The sequence below is a fragment of the Otolemur garnettii genome, unplaced genomic scaffold, assembly GCF_000181295.1.
Source record: "Otolemur garnettii isolate 467f Iridium unplaced genomic scaffold, OtoGar3 scaffold00074, whole genome shotgun sequence".
NCBI classification, from domain to species: domain Eukaryota; kingdom Metazoa; phylum Chordata; class Mammalia; order Primates; family Galagidae; genus Otolemur; species Otolemur garnettii.
The window spans coordinates 8,766,233-8,778,128 of record NW_003852469.1 but is presented as its reverse complement, the minus strand read 5'-3'; positions in this window follow the sequence as shown (position 1 = coordinate 8,778,128).

Below are 11,896 nucleotides of genomic sequence, written 5' to 3'. Positions count from 1 at the left end.
AAAAAAAAAAAGTAGATGATATATACAATGGAATAGTATTCAGCCATAAAAGAAATAAAATGTGATACCCACTACTATGCGGATGAATCCTGAAAATATTGTGCTAAGTGACGTGAACAGACATAGGTGGCAAATATTGTATGATTACACTTATGGGAGTACATAGGATAGGGAAATAAATAGAGACACAAAGAACAGAGCTACTAGGGACTACAAGGAGACAAGAATGGGGCGTTTCTACAGGATTTAATGGGCAAAATTTCTAATTAGGATGATGAAAAATTCCTGGAAATTGACAGTGACGATGGTTGGACACAACACTGTGAACGCACTTAGTGCCACTCAAATGGGCACTAAAAATGATCAATTTTGTTATAAATAATTTATGACGTTTTCTTTAAAAAGAATGAACATAGTTTGAGCTATCAACTATACAATTATACAGGGGTTGAAATCAAGTTGGAATGTTTAAATCAAGTTTTAAACCAATGAAATAAAATTTTAAAATCTACATACCCATAATTTTGTTGACTATCATTAAGCTCTAGCCTTAGGTGACATAGTTAGATATACATCATGCCACATTTTTAAAAAACATTTAGATGGCAATATCTAGATACCAATTCTTTTTTTTTTTTTTTAAGAGACAGAGTCTCACTATGTCACCCTCAATGGAGTGTTGTGATGTCATAGCTCACAGCAACCTCAAATTCTTGGGCTTAAGCAATTCTCTTGCTTCAGCCTCCCAAGTAGCTGGGACTACAGGCACCCACCACAACGCCCGGCTATTTTTTTGTTGTAGTTGTCATTGTTGTTTTTAGCAGGCCTGGGCCGGGTTCGAAACCACACCAACCCCCGTGTATGTGGCTGGTGCCCTAACCACTGAAATACAGGTGCCAAGCCTAGATACCAACTCTTTAAAAGGAAAATATGTGGTTCTTAATTAGGAGACAAGAGGATCTAAGTCTTGCACTTAAAAAGAGACATTTACAAAAATCAGGGGGAAAAGAAGAAGGTACAACTTTATTTAATAATAGCACTCAGTTGTACATATGAAACAGATCCTGGTTAAGTCCTTAGTTTCTCCATCTGTAAAAGTTTAGCCTTGTCAGTTAGGCAGGACCTTCTTTGCCATGACCCCCTCCAGCACTAAAAGGTAAACATTAGTCCAGGCTCTAAGCTGAAAATATAAAAATAGGTAATTTCATTGCAAAATATTTAATCCAGGCCAGGCATGGTGGCTTACACCTATAACCCTAGTACCCTGGCAGGCCGAGGCAAGTGGATAGCTTGAGCTCATGAGTTCGAGACCAGCCTGAGCAAAAGCGAGGCTCCACTAAAAATAGAAAAATTAAGGCAAGGGGATCACTGGAGCCCAAGAGTTGAAGGTTGCTGTGAACTATGACGCCACAGCACTCTATCTAGGGTAACAGTTTGAGACTCTGCCTCAAAAAAAAAAAGTTTAATCCATGTAAAAGATGGATACATAAAAGATACATAATACTTTTTAAAATTTAGGCAAGTTTTGGCAGGGAGTAGGGTTATCTCCTAGGGAGGCACACGTACAGTTTTCTGTGTTTTGTATGAAGGGAAACCTATTCTTACTAAAGTACAACATCTATTTTTATGTAAAACTTGAAAAAAAAATGAAATGACATATAAATCAATAAAACAAGATACACTCTAAGTAGGCCGTCTCACCCTTCAGAACCTAAAACTGTGATTACACAGGCACTGCAAATGATTGGGAAAGACCAGAGTTCTGCAGCTTATGGCTTGAGGACACTTGATTTGCAATTTGGAAAAGAAATTGCTTTTAGATCACTATCTTCCAATATATACAAGAATAAATGTTTTGAAAAATCAAATTACATTTAAATCACTGTCTTATAGTATGTACCAAAATTTCAAATTAATAGAAAACAGAACTTGATTTTTAGTATGTCTTTCCATGAAAAATGCCATTCTAAGGTGAAAGAAATCCAAACACACACACACACAGGAAAAGTCAACAAACTTGACTCTAATAGCAACGAATACCAAAATTAAAGGCTAACAACAAACAGAAAATAGGTACATCTATTTATCTATCTACATGTATGTTTCTAGCAAGAGCAAAAGACAAAGTAGAAGATCATTGTTTGATAAAGATTCCATATCAAACCCATTCCCCCTCTGCCACCACTGAAAAAGGGGAGTATTTCAACTCAGAATCTTAGAGAAAAGTCTGAAAATGTATAGATATCTGTATCCAACCACTCCTGGGGGAATGAGATTAAGGGGATACAGTGAGAGAAAAAAATTTCTATTCTTCTCTTCATTTTATGTTGTTATAATTTTATAACAAACATGCATTATTCTTGTACTTTAAAAAAGACATAAATTTTTGGAGATAAAATGTAGCATCACAACAGAAAATTCATTTAAAAAGTAAGTAATGGGTGGTGCCTGTGGTTCAAAGGAGTAGGGCCCCATGTGCCAGAGGTGGCAGGTTCAAGCCCAGCCCTGGTCAAAAACTGCAAAAAAAAAAAAAAAAAAAAAGTAAGTAATACCAATAAACACGGGTAAACATTTAAACTTTGTCATAATCAAAGATAAATTAATTGAATACTTGCCTCTGTCAAATTTAAATAGTAGGAAACACAGTTCCCAATGCTGTTTATAAACTGATGATGGAAGAACAAATTGATACAACCCTTTGGTAAGCAATTTGCAATACATTTTAAGAACACTAAAACTATGCATAAGCTTGACCTAATTATTTCACTTCTGATAAATCCATTTTAAGAGATAATCCATTCTAAGAAATAATATAAAAAGAGCATTGGATGAAAATGTAAAAATCATGAATGTCCAACAATATGGAAATGATTAAATGAATCATATACATATACATGCATTCAGTAAAATAATAGACAACAAATAAAAGAATATTTTTTAAAACCATCTGCATATTCTCCTTAGTAAAGTATCATGAGAATGGAAGAAAAAGTATCCAATGTACTTGTACTTTAATGAAACCAATTTATATTTACTCACACTTTCTTATGAAAGATAGATCACAACTATAGCCCAGGATGAAGGAGAAAAGTGGAGGGGGGCGGTTTGATAGAAGGAGAATAAACGGTAGGACCACACCTATGGAGCACATTGCAAGGGTACAAGTCAAATCTATCAAGTACAGAACATAAATGTCTTGACACAATAATCAAGTAAATGAGGCAAAAACTATATTAACTTTGATGCAAGCACTCCAAATTGTAAAAATAAAATCAACACATTGTACCCCACATATGCATAAATGTATTCATGAACTATGTGTATATGACTTACTAAAAGGAAAAAAAAATCTGACATCATACTATAAAAATGATATCAAAGAATACATAATTTTTTTCTGTAATAGGATTGGAGAAAATTTTAAGAGAAATTTTAAGAAAAAAATTACTATATACTGTTTTAAATGCCCAAATACAAAAGGAAAAAAAAGAATCAGAAATTAATATGCCCAAGTTATCTCTAAAATGGTGTGTTTTCATGCATGGAAGCTCATTTTATAGTACTGGCAGGTAAGAAGTGCTTAATATTGAATAGTAGCCCTTATTAATCTTTGCTATCATCAATAATGGAACTGTTTCTTCTAGTCTTTTCTAAAATGTATTCATCATGTACTGCTTTAAAATAAAAACTCTTTAGAAATCATTAACAAGACAGTTTTTGGTTTTTTTCTTCAAGTTTACTTTTGAATTAGTTTAAGAATTGCAGTGGTCATACACATTCAGGAAAAGAAAGTAACACTTTACAGAAGTTTTATATATAGTGTAAAAGTAGAAGTCGTACCTTCCTGTCACTTCATAGTGTAGTGAATATTATTTCAGTAAATTGACTCAAGGGAATTTAAGAACAGCAACATGTTCAGATCGGTAAAAACCACATATGTTAAATCTATATGTTAAAAATAAAAAAGCATAAAAACTTCTTAAAATGTATACAAATAATATGTGTTTTTTGTATGAAGTTCAGGAGAAAACCGAGAAGGCCCATCATACTTCGGTAACTATCAACTAGCACTATGAAGCTAGTCATTTCAAACAGGTATGTAGCTTTTGGGATAGAGATTACTGTATTTGGAAGGCAATTCCGAGAAAGAGAAAAAAAGCCAAGTAGCCAGTTTTTTCCTCATTTTGTTGTCTTGGTAACTAAGGCGGCTATATGAACTGTTTTCTATTACTTTCCGATTCTATTGCAGAAAAAAAAAATTCAAATAGGAAAGCAGATGTATCAAGGGTATAATTAATCTCCCTGAAAAGGAACCCTTGAAATTATGTCACTGGACCTTAGGGAAAAAAGGAACCCAAACAAAAGGACTAGAGAAATACAAACCTAAAACTAAAGGGTGTCACACATTTGGTTCCCTTTATATAGTTCTATGAAACAACTTCCCAACAGGTCCCAAATGCCTACAGCTGGAATCTAAAGAGGCTGGGGAAAGTGTGGCTTACTCAGAAATCAGAGTGGGAAAAAACTTCCTTGAGCCAAAATCTCTAATACAAAGAAATAAAACTTCACTTCTGTGAAAGCTCCGAAGAGGAAAGAGTATGACTTCACTGGATAAATGGTTCTAAATGCAGTGTGTTTTCAACAGCCACATGTAGATGTGAAATTAATTCTTCCATAAGTAACCCAATTGAGGAAACAAAGATTCAGAGCAACTGCGTGTAGCCAGTGTATGAACATCACAAAGCAGTCACCAACTATATACCTGCTTTCCAAAACTAGTTGGTGACAATCAACCACACACATTTCACCAGTGTCTGCAAAGCAGAAGGTCAACCAGCCATAAATGGCTTTAGTTCAGACAGATGTGTGGTTATTTTCAAGTTAGCGTAACCTGACACAATTGGAAATGTTTACAGTTTTTTATGAGACTTTGAGAGTGTGAAAAAAGACCAGGGATCTTGTTTTCTACTTTTTTTCTCCTACTCTCCACATTGCTCAGCACAGAAGAATGATTTCTCTTTTAGTGAATCAATAAACCAGCTGGGAAAATGTCAGAGGTATCAGTTAGCAATCAAAAGAGATATATCCTCAGATTCAAGCAATTAATGGACAAAATAAACATTATTATTTACTGGGTAGGCCAGCTTCAAAAACAATTGTTTTAAGTAAAAAGAAAGACTCAGTTCATCCTAAGAACTATCATTAGACATTTATATTCTTTCTATCAACAGCAATTCATTGACTATTATTGTCATGATCTATCTAAGCGTATTCTTAGTTATTTTCTTAACAGAAATTTCTAGAAGGGGAATTGCTGGGTTGGAAGGCATTCATCTGAAATTTTTGAATAAATTGTTAAACTGCCTTTTGAAACACTAGATTCCCCACCAACAAACTTATATCATTACTATAAGCAAACTCACAAGTTGCTGCCTAGAAACAGACTTCACAACTCCTGAAATGCTCCAGCCTAGCACACAAACTATCCAGATTTCAGCCCCAACTTCTCTTTTTCAGCTTAAATGCTTCTCCTTTTTAACGTGGAGCCTCATGGCCTTGATATTCAATGCCCTTTGAAGTGTAAACCACATGTATGAACTGAGAATGGGCTTTTGAGTTAGACCTATATTTCATTACCAGCTCACTCATTTACTAGCTGTTCTATTTTAGAAAAACTACTTGTCTGGTACATAGTTTTAACCCAGTTATATGCTTTTATTAAAGTCAAAGGGTAAAACAATTGTAAAATACGGAATTACAAAGTCCTGTGTGTTAGTCCAAGTCCTCGGAGAAGCAGACACAAAAAATGGTTATTAAAGATGCAAGAAGTATATTAGAGAAAACATCTGAAAACCTAGCCAGCACTGTAATGCCAGGAAAGAAGATCCAAGAAAAAGAAAGATCCTAGACTGCTGTGGCCACATGATCTTAGAAACTCTCAGCGGCAGAGCTCTTGAGGGGTCCTCAAGCCTAAGTCTTGAGGAGTCTGTCTCCCAGGAATAGGTGGGCCTTAACTTCTCAGACACACCCAGTCACTGGCTTTGGACAGAACGTGGAAAACGTGGTCTGGTGCAAATGCAGCAATGGGCATCAGGGCACAGCAGCTCTGGCCCTTGCAAAGTTATGCTCCCTGAAATCAGACAGCTCAAGGCTCATGCTCATGACAGCCACACCTGGCTGACTTCCTGTCTCTGCAGGCTTCCCGCTGGAGAGCAACGCAACATTTAACACCATCTGCGGAGGCAGCAGCTCTTACTCTGGAACCAATACTGCCTCTTGGAAAGAGGAGATAAGGGATTATGTTTTTCTAATCAAGAAGATACTTGGAGGACTTACAGGAAGAAATTGAGACAAGTTTACTGAGAACCACAAAAGAAGACTAAGTGAAGAAATATACTCTTTTCCTGAATGGAAAAATTCCCAGGTTATGAATATTGTTTCTCTCCAAGTTATCTGCTATTCTAGCCAAAATATTAATGGGATTGATAACATCTTTCTTAGAGTCATCTTAAAGAGTAAATAGGAAGGAACAGCTTTTAAAAATGTTGGAAAGGATAAATAAAAGAGAGGTTCTTGCTCTTGCCAGATATGGAAAATTATGACATTTGGTCATTAAAAGCATGTAATATGGTCATACAAATATACACTGATGGAAATGATTATAGAGCTTAACAACAGAACTGACTACAAAGGGTGTTTAGTCTATGATAAATGAGGCCTTTCACATCAGTTCTGAGATAATTGGATAAATGGTTTTGGAAATGGCTACTTGGAAAAGTAAATGCAGATCTCTAAATCTCACCAAACACTAAAATAAATTACAGATTGATTTTATTTTTAACATACAAAAAAAAAAACCCAGTAAGTACTTAAAAATATATGAAACATTACTTATCTTAGAATGGAGGAAGCTTTTCTAAGCATACAAGCAGAAGCTTTAAAACATAACATTAAAGATTGATAAACTTGACTACATTAAAATTTAAGACTTCTTTTGTTGTTGTTGTTGTTGTAGTTGTTGCAGTTTGGCTGGGGCAGGGTTTGAACCTGCCACCCTTGGTATATGGGGCCGGTGCCCTACCCACTGACCTACAGGCACCGCCCAAAATTTAGACTTCTGAAAATCAAGAAAAACAACATAAAAGATTCTGAGAAGATGATGGTGACAAAGATAACATAGTTTTTGGTACTTCCTGAATTGCTGTGAGGAAGTAGATAGCAAGGTCATAATCACAGCCAACATTAGCAGCAAAACCAGGAAACAGGGTATCCTCGCAAACTCAAAAATACAAGCAGATAAGGCAAAACCATCAACACCACAGTAGCTATATAGTATTAGTATCTTTGCAGAAGGAAGCCGAAGGAAGCAATGAGCCATCTGATAGATTTAATAGCACACCATAAAATATCAACAACCTTCAGAGCAGAAGTGAAAAGTGGAAGGGATTTCCCACTAAAATGTCAATTTTTCCTATTAGGATGATAGGAATGCTCAAAACCCAGACATCCCCACTATATAATTCATCCATGTAACCAAAACCACTTGCATCCCTAAATCTATCAAAATATAAAAGATACATAAGGGCTGGGCATGGTGGCTTACACCTGTAACCTAGCACTCTGGGAGGCCAAGGTGAGTGGATTGCTTGAGCTTGGGAGTTAGAGACCAAACTGAGCCAGTGAGATCCCATCTCTAAAAACAGCAGGGCACTGTGGCAGGCACCTGTAGTCCCAGCTATGGGGGAGGCTGAGGCAAGAGGATCTTTTGAGCCCAAGAGTTTGAGGTTGCTATGAGCTATGATGCCATGGTACTCTACTGAGGATGACAGAAAAACAAACAAACAAAAAAAGCCTTCTTAAGGAAATAGATAACAAGTCTGAAACAAAAGATGTAGAATCTGAATATTGTGTTAAATCAAAATAACTCAGTGTGACCAACTGGAAGATAGAACAATAGACTCTCAATAAAGTTAACAATTGTGATGGATTGAAATTCACCAAATAAACTCTTTAAATCTAAGAGTTCATAATAATATGAAATAACACTTTTAAAAACCAAATTAGTCACTTTCAGAGGTTGATAGGAAACCAGGTAATTATCTTGGAAAAACAGTTGATAAAGGAGCTAGGTCAAGCATTTATTTTTCTAGTTCTGTATGAATTGTACCCTACATAAACTAAACCATTACGGTAACCAAAATTATACTAATTGAATATTTTAGCCAACAAGTCAAAGAGAAATGACAGAACTCAAATAGTCACCATTTTGTAAGCCCCAGTGATTTAAGGAATCTAAGCATTAAGCATCCAGAGCTGCTAATTCCACAGTACAAGAGACCATCAGACATCCTGTGCTTCTTCATGAAAAGAACACATCCTGCCATTTCCAGTGTTACCAAACACATCAAACCCAGTCTGATCCAGTCTCTGGATACAATTGCTAACTTGCAGAAATAAGATGAAGCTTTCAACTGCACGGTGCAGATGTACTCAACAAAACTCAAACTGTAGGAAACTCTACAAATCAAACAGTCTGGTTTATTCAATAAATAAAATTTTAAGGGAAAAAATAGGGATAGGGTAGAGGATACTTTGGAATAAAAGAACCTTGGAAGCCACATTAACATAACAAGGGTTGGCAAGGAAACTGGAATCCTCGCACAATGCTGGGGGGGGGGATGTAAAATGGTACAGCTGCTGTGGGCTGGAGTTTGTTACAGTATCCATCTGTAGAATTGTGTGTTATTCTCCAAGACAACTCAGGCTCTTCTATATTTTCTGAACATACCATGTTTCCCTGAAAATAAGACCTATCCCCAAAATAAGCACTAGCAGGATTTCTATGCATTTGTTAAATATAAGCCCTACTCCGATAATAAGACCTAGTGATGGGCATGGCTATGCAGCATATCTGCATAGCCACGCCATGCATTTTGGCATGGTAAAGAAGACTGGAATACCTTTTATTTCCCACAGCACCTTTCTCTGAGCCATTCACACTTGCATGGATACAAGTGTGGTAACTGCAGTCGCAGGCATCCTATTGCACACGTGCAAATGGCTAGGGGAAAGGAGTGCACGCATCACTAGCACCAGCCCCACCACCAAGGTCAGGTTCCAGAAGAAGATGACTTAACTGTATTTGAATAAATGTAGATTGTGGTATTATACTTAATAAAAATAAGACATCCCCTGAAAATAAGCCCTAGTGTGTCTTCTTGAGAGAAAATAAATATAAGACAGTATCTTATTTTCAGGGAAACATGGTATTTGTTGAAATATCTATTTCAAACCAGTTTTGACATCCAGGAAGATGCACCATAAGATGTATTTAGGGTTGGAAATTCAGAGTAGATACAGCATTAGTTAGGATAAGAAGCCAAAGACGTTGAACCTATGTCTGAGCACAGGATTTAGCATACGTAGGAAAGGAATAAGCCTGAGAACAGCCAGATGCACTTGGGGAAAACTGTAGATGTCAAGGGAATAGAAAGAGGACTTTGAAGGGAAAATCAAGGAGAAGAGAAATGAAATTGCTAAAAGAACAAAGGACAGAATGAGGGCAAGAAAAGAGGTTGGTGTTAGGAAATTGAAGAGTTTCAAGATTTTGAAGTGGAAGGAGAAAAGCAATATTGGATTTAATACAAACAACTGAACTGAGTTCAAAGAGCTTGAGGCTAGGTGCTGGATGATGGGCATTTTACAGGACTTGGAAGTTGTCATGCAGAACACGAGCTATGTACCTACATTGTCAAGTGAGGCTTTATGATCACAGCAAGGAGACCAGAAGATGTAAACTCACTTGATATGGTCCCTCCCTTTTGTATTGTGAGATGCTAGCATGATACTCCAAAAAAATGTTTAGGTGGGGACCATTCAATTAAGATGCTGGCTAGAAAATAGCCACAAACCTATGTTGTATTCTGGCAAAACGTCACAGGTAAATATCAGTTGGTTGGCATCTAAAGTACATCCAGGGCTTCCTTATTGAGCACCAAAGACTCTGGAACAAGTGTGCAGAGTCTTTAGGTAAAGACTTTGCGGGGTGGGGGGGAGTAAAGACCAAAACCAGAAGTTTAATGACCAAATCAGTCATTGCTGACATTCGAAAGTTCTTATATACCTTTTCATATACTAAAATCAGTGAAAGAATGGAAAAAAAAAACAAACTTAAGTTAGCAATCTACTTTTATGCTTTATATTTCATAAGATAAAAATTATCCTAATCTGTTTAAATCCAATTTTCTTCTTTTCTCTACTCTACAAAGCCAAAATAATTCTACCACTGAGTCATCCCTGCCTACAAAGTGATCACACAACTAGGCTGTTCCTGTGCATAAGCTGCAGGTATTAAATGGCACCTGAAGAACCAAAATGCTTCCTCAAGTGTTAATACCACATTGGACACATCACAGAACTGAGGCTGTATAACCTCACAGATTAAAGATATCATTGAGGATATTTATGAGACAAAATCAAATTTTAAAAAGTTTAAAGAGGGAGGTTGTAAAAATTACCTTAAGCTTTACAGAAAAGCAAAATGAAAGACCTTGGCCATTCATGGATTTGCTAGCACATTGCTTGAATGTTCCCTGTTGTCTACTCTTTTTGGAACTTAATCTCTAAAACGAGGATGTTAATTCGCTATCAACTTTAAGATGATTTATTTACAAGGGACCTGGAACATATTCACCTGAGTAAAGTATCTCAAGAATGGAGGGAAAAGTATCCAATGTACTCAGTACTTCTATGAAACCTACTTATATTTACTCACACCTTGTTATGAAAGATAGAACACAACTGTAGCCCAGGATCAAGGAGAGAAATGGAGTGGGAAGGGAGGGGGAAGGGGCAGGTTTGACAGAGGGAGAGAAAAAGGCAGGACCACACCTATGGAGCATATTGCAAGGGTACAAGTTAAAGCTGTCAAGTGTAGAACATAAATGTCTTAACATAATAAAGTAAATGAGGTGAAAGCTACATTGATAGGTTTGATGTAACCACGTCAGATTGTATAAAAAAAATCAACACATTGTACTCCATATATGCATAAATGTATTCATGATCTATGTGTATTTGACTTAATAAAAATAAATAAATAAAAATAAAAGCCTAAGGGGGAAAAAAGGATGATTTGTTTACAATTTATTATCAGTAAGAATACATTACACTTTTTATATAACCTTAAATAGTAACATGAACATGTTCATATTTATTTAAAATATAATTTTTAAAATATCTAGCTACATAATCATTTTTATTTTTTAAACAAACTTAAATCAGCTTTGAATCCTTAATTTCTTAGTTTTAAGCCAAAGATATCACCGGCAGTAGAAGCTGAAAACATTTTTGTACATAGAACTTGGACTGAAAACGCTAATCAACTATTCAGAACTCACTTTTGGGTGCATTCTTCCTATTAGGTAAATAAAGACAGCTTTCTCTGCTCTGAACTGCTGCCTCCCTTCGCCAGAACATAGAAATTGTTTTGTTTCCCTTGCCTCCAGTGGAAAACAAATCTGGAGTTTTGGTGAAAAGGCCATTGTTCCTAGTTGGAGGAGAAAATGAAAATAAAGCAGGGTTATTTTCCTGTCGGTCATAAGTCCATCATAAAACTCTTGCTGGGTCGGTGATTTAGTCATCTTTGTAGGACTCACAGCATCTGCCAAAGCACTTTCCAAGAACCAATTGCTCTATAAACGTTTGCTTGAGAAACCGTGAATAAAGGTGACATAACAACATAATGTGGACGGACTTCAGGAGGATAAAGTGCCAGACCAACAATTTGGATGCTTATTCCCCTAACCCAGTCTCGGACTTTTCCCGCCTGATTCACAGGCAGGGTGGCCCACGGGTCTTTAACCCGGCCAGGGCAACCTCTCCCTCCCGCTCTACT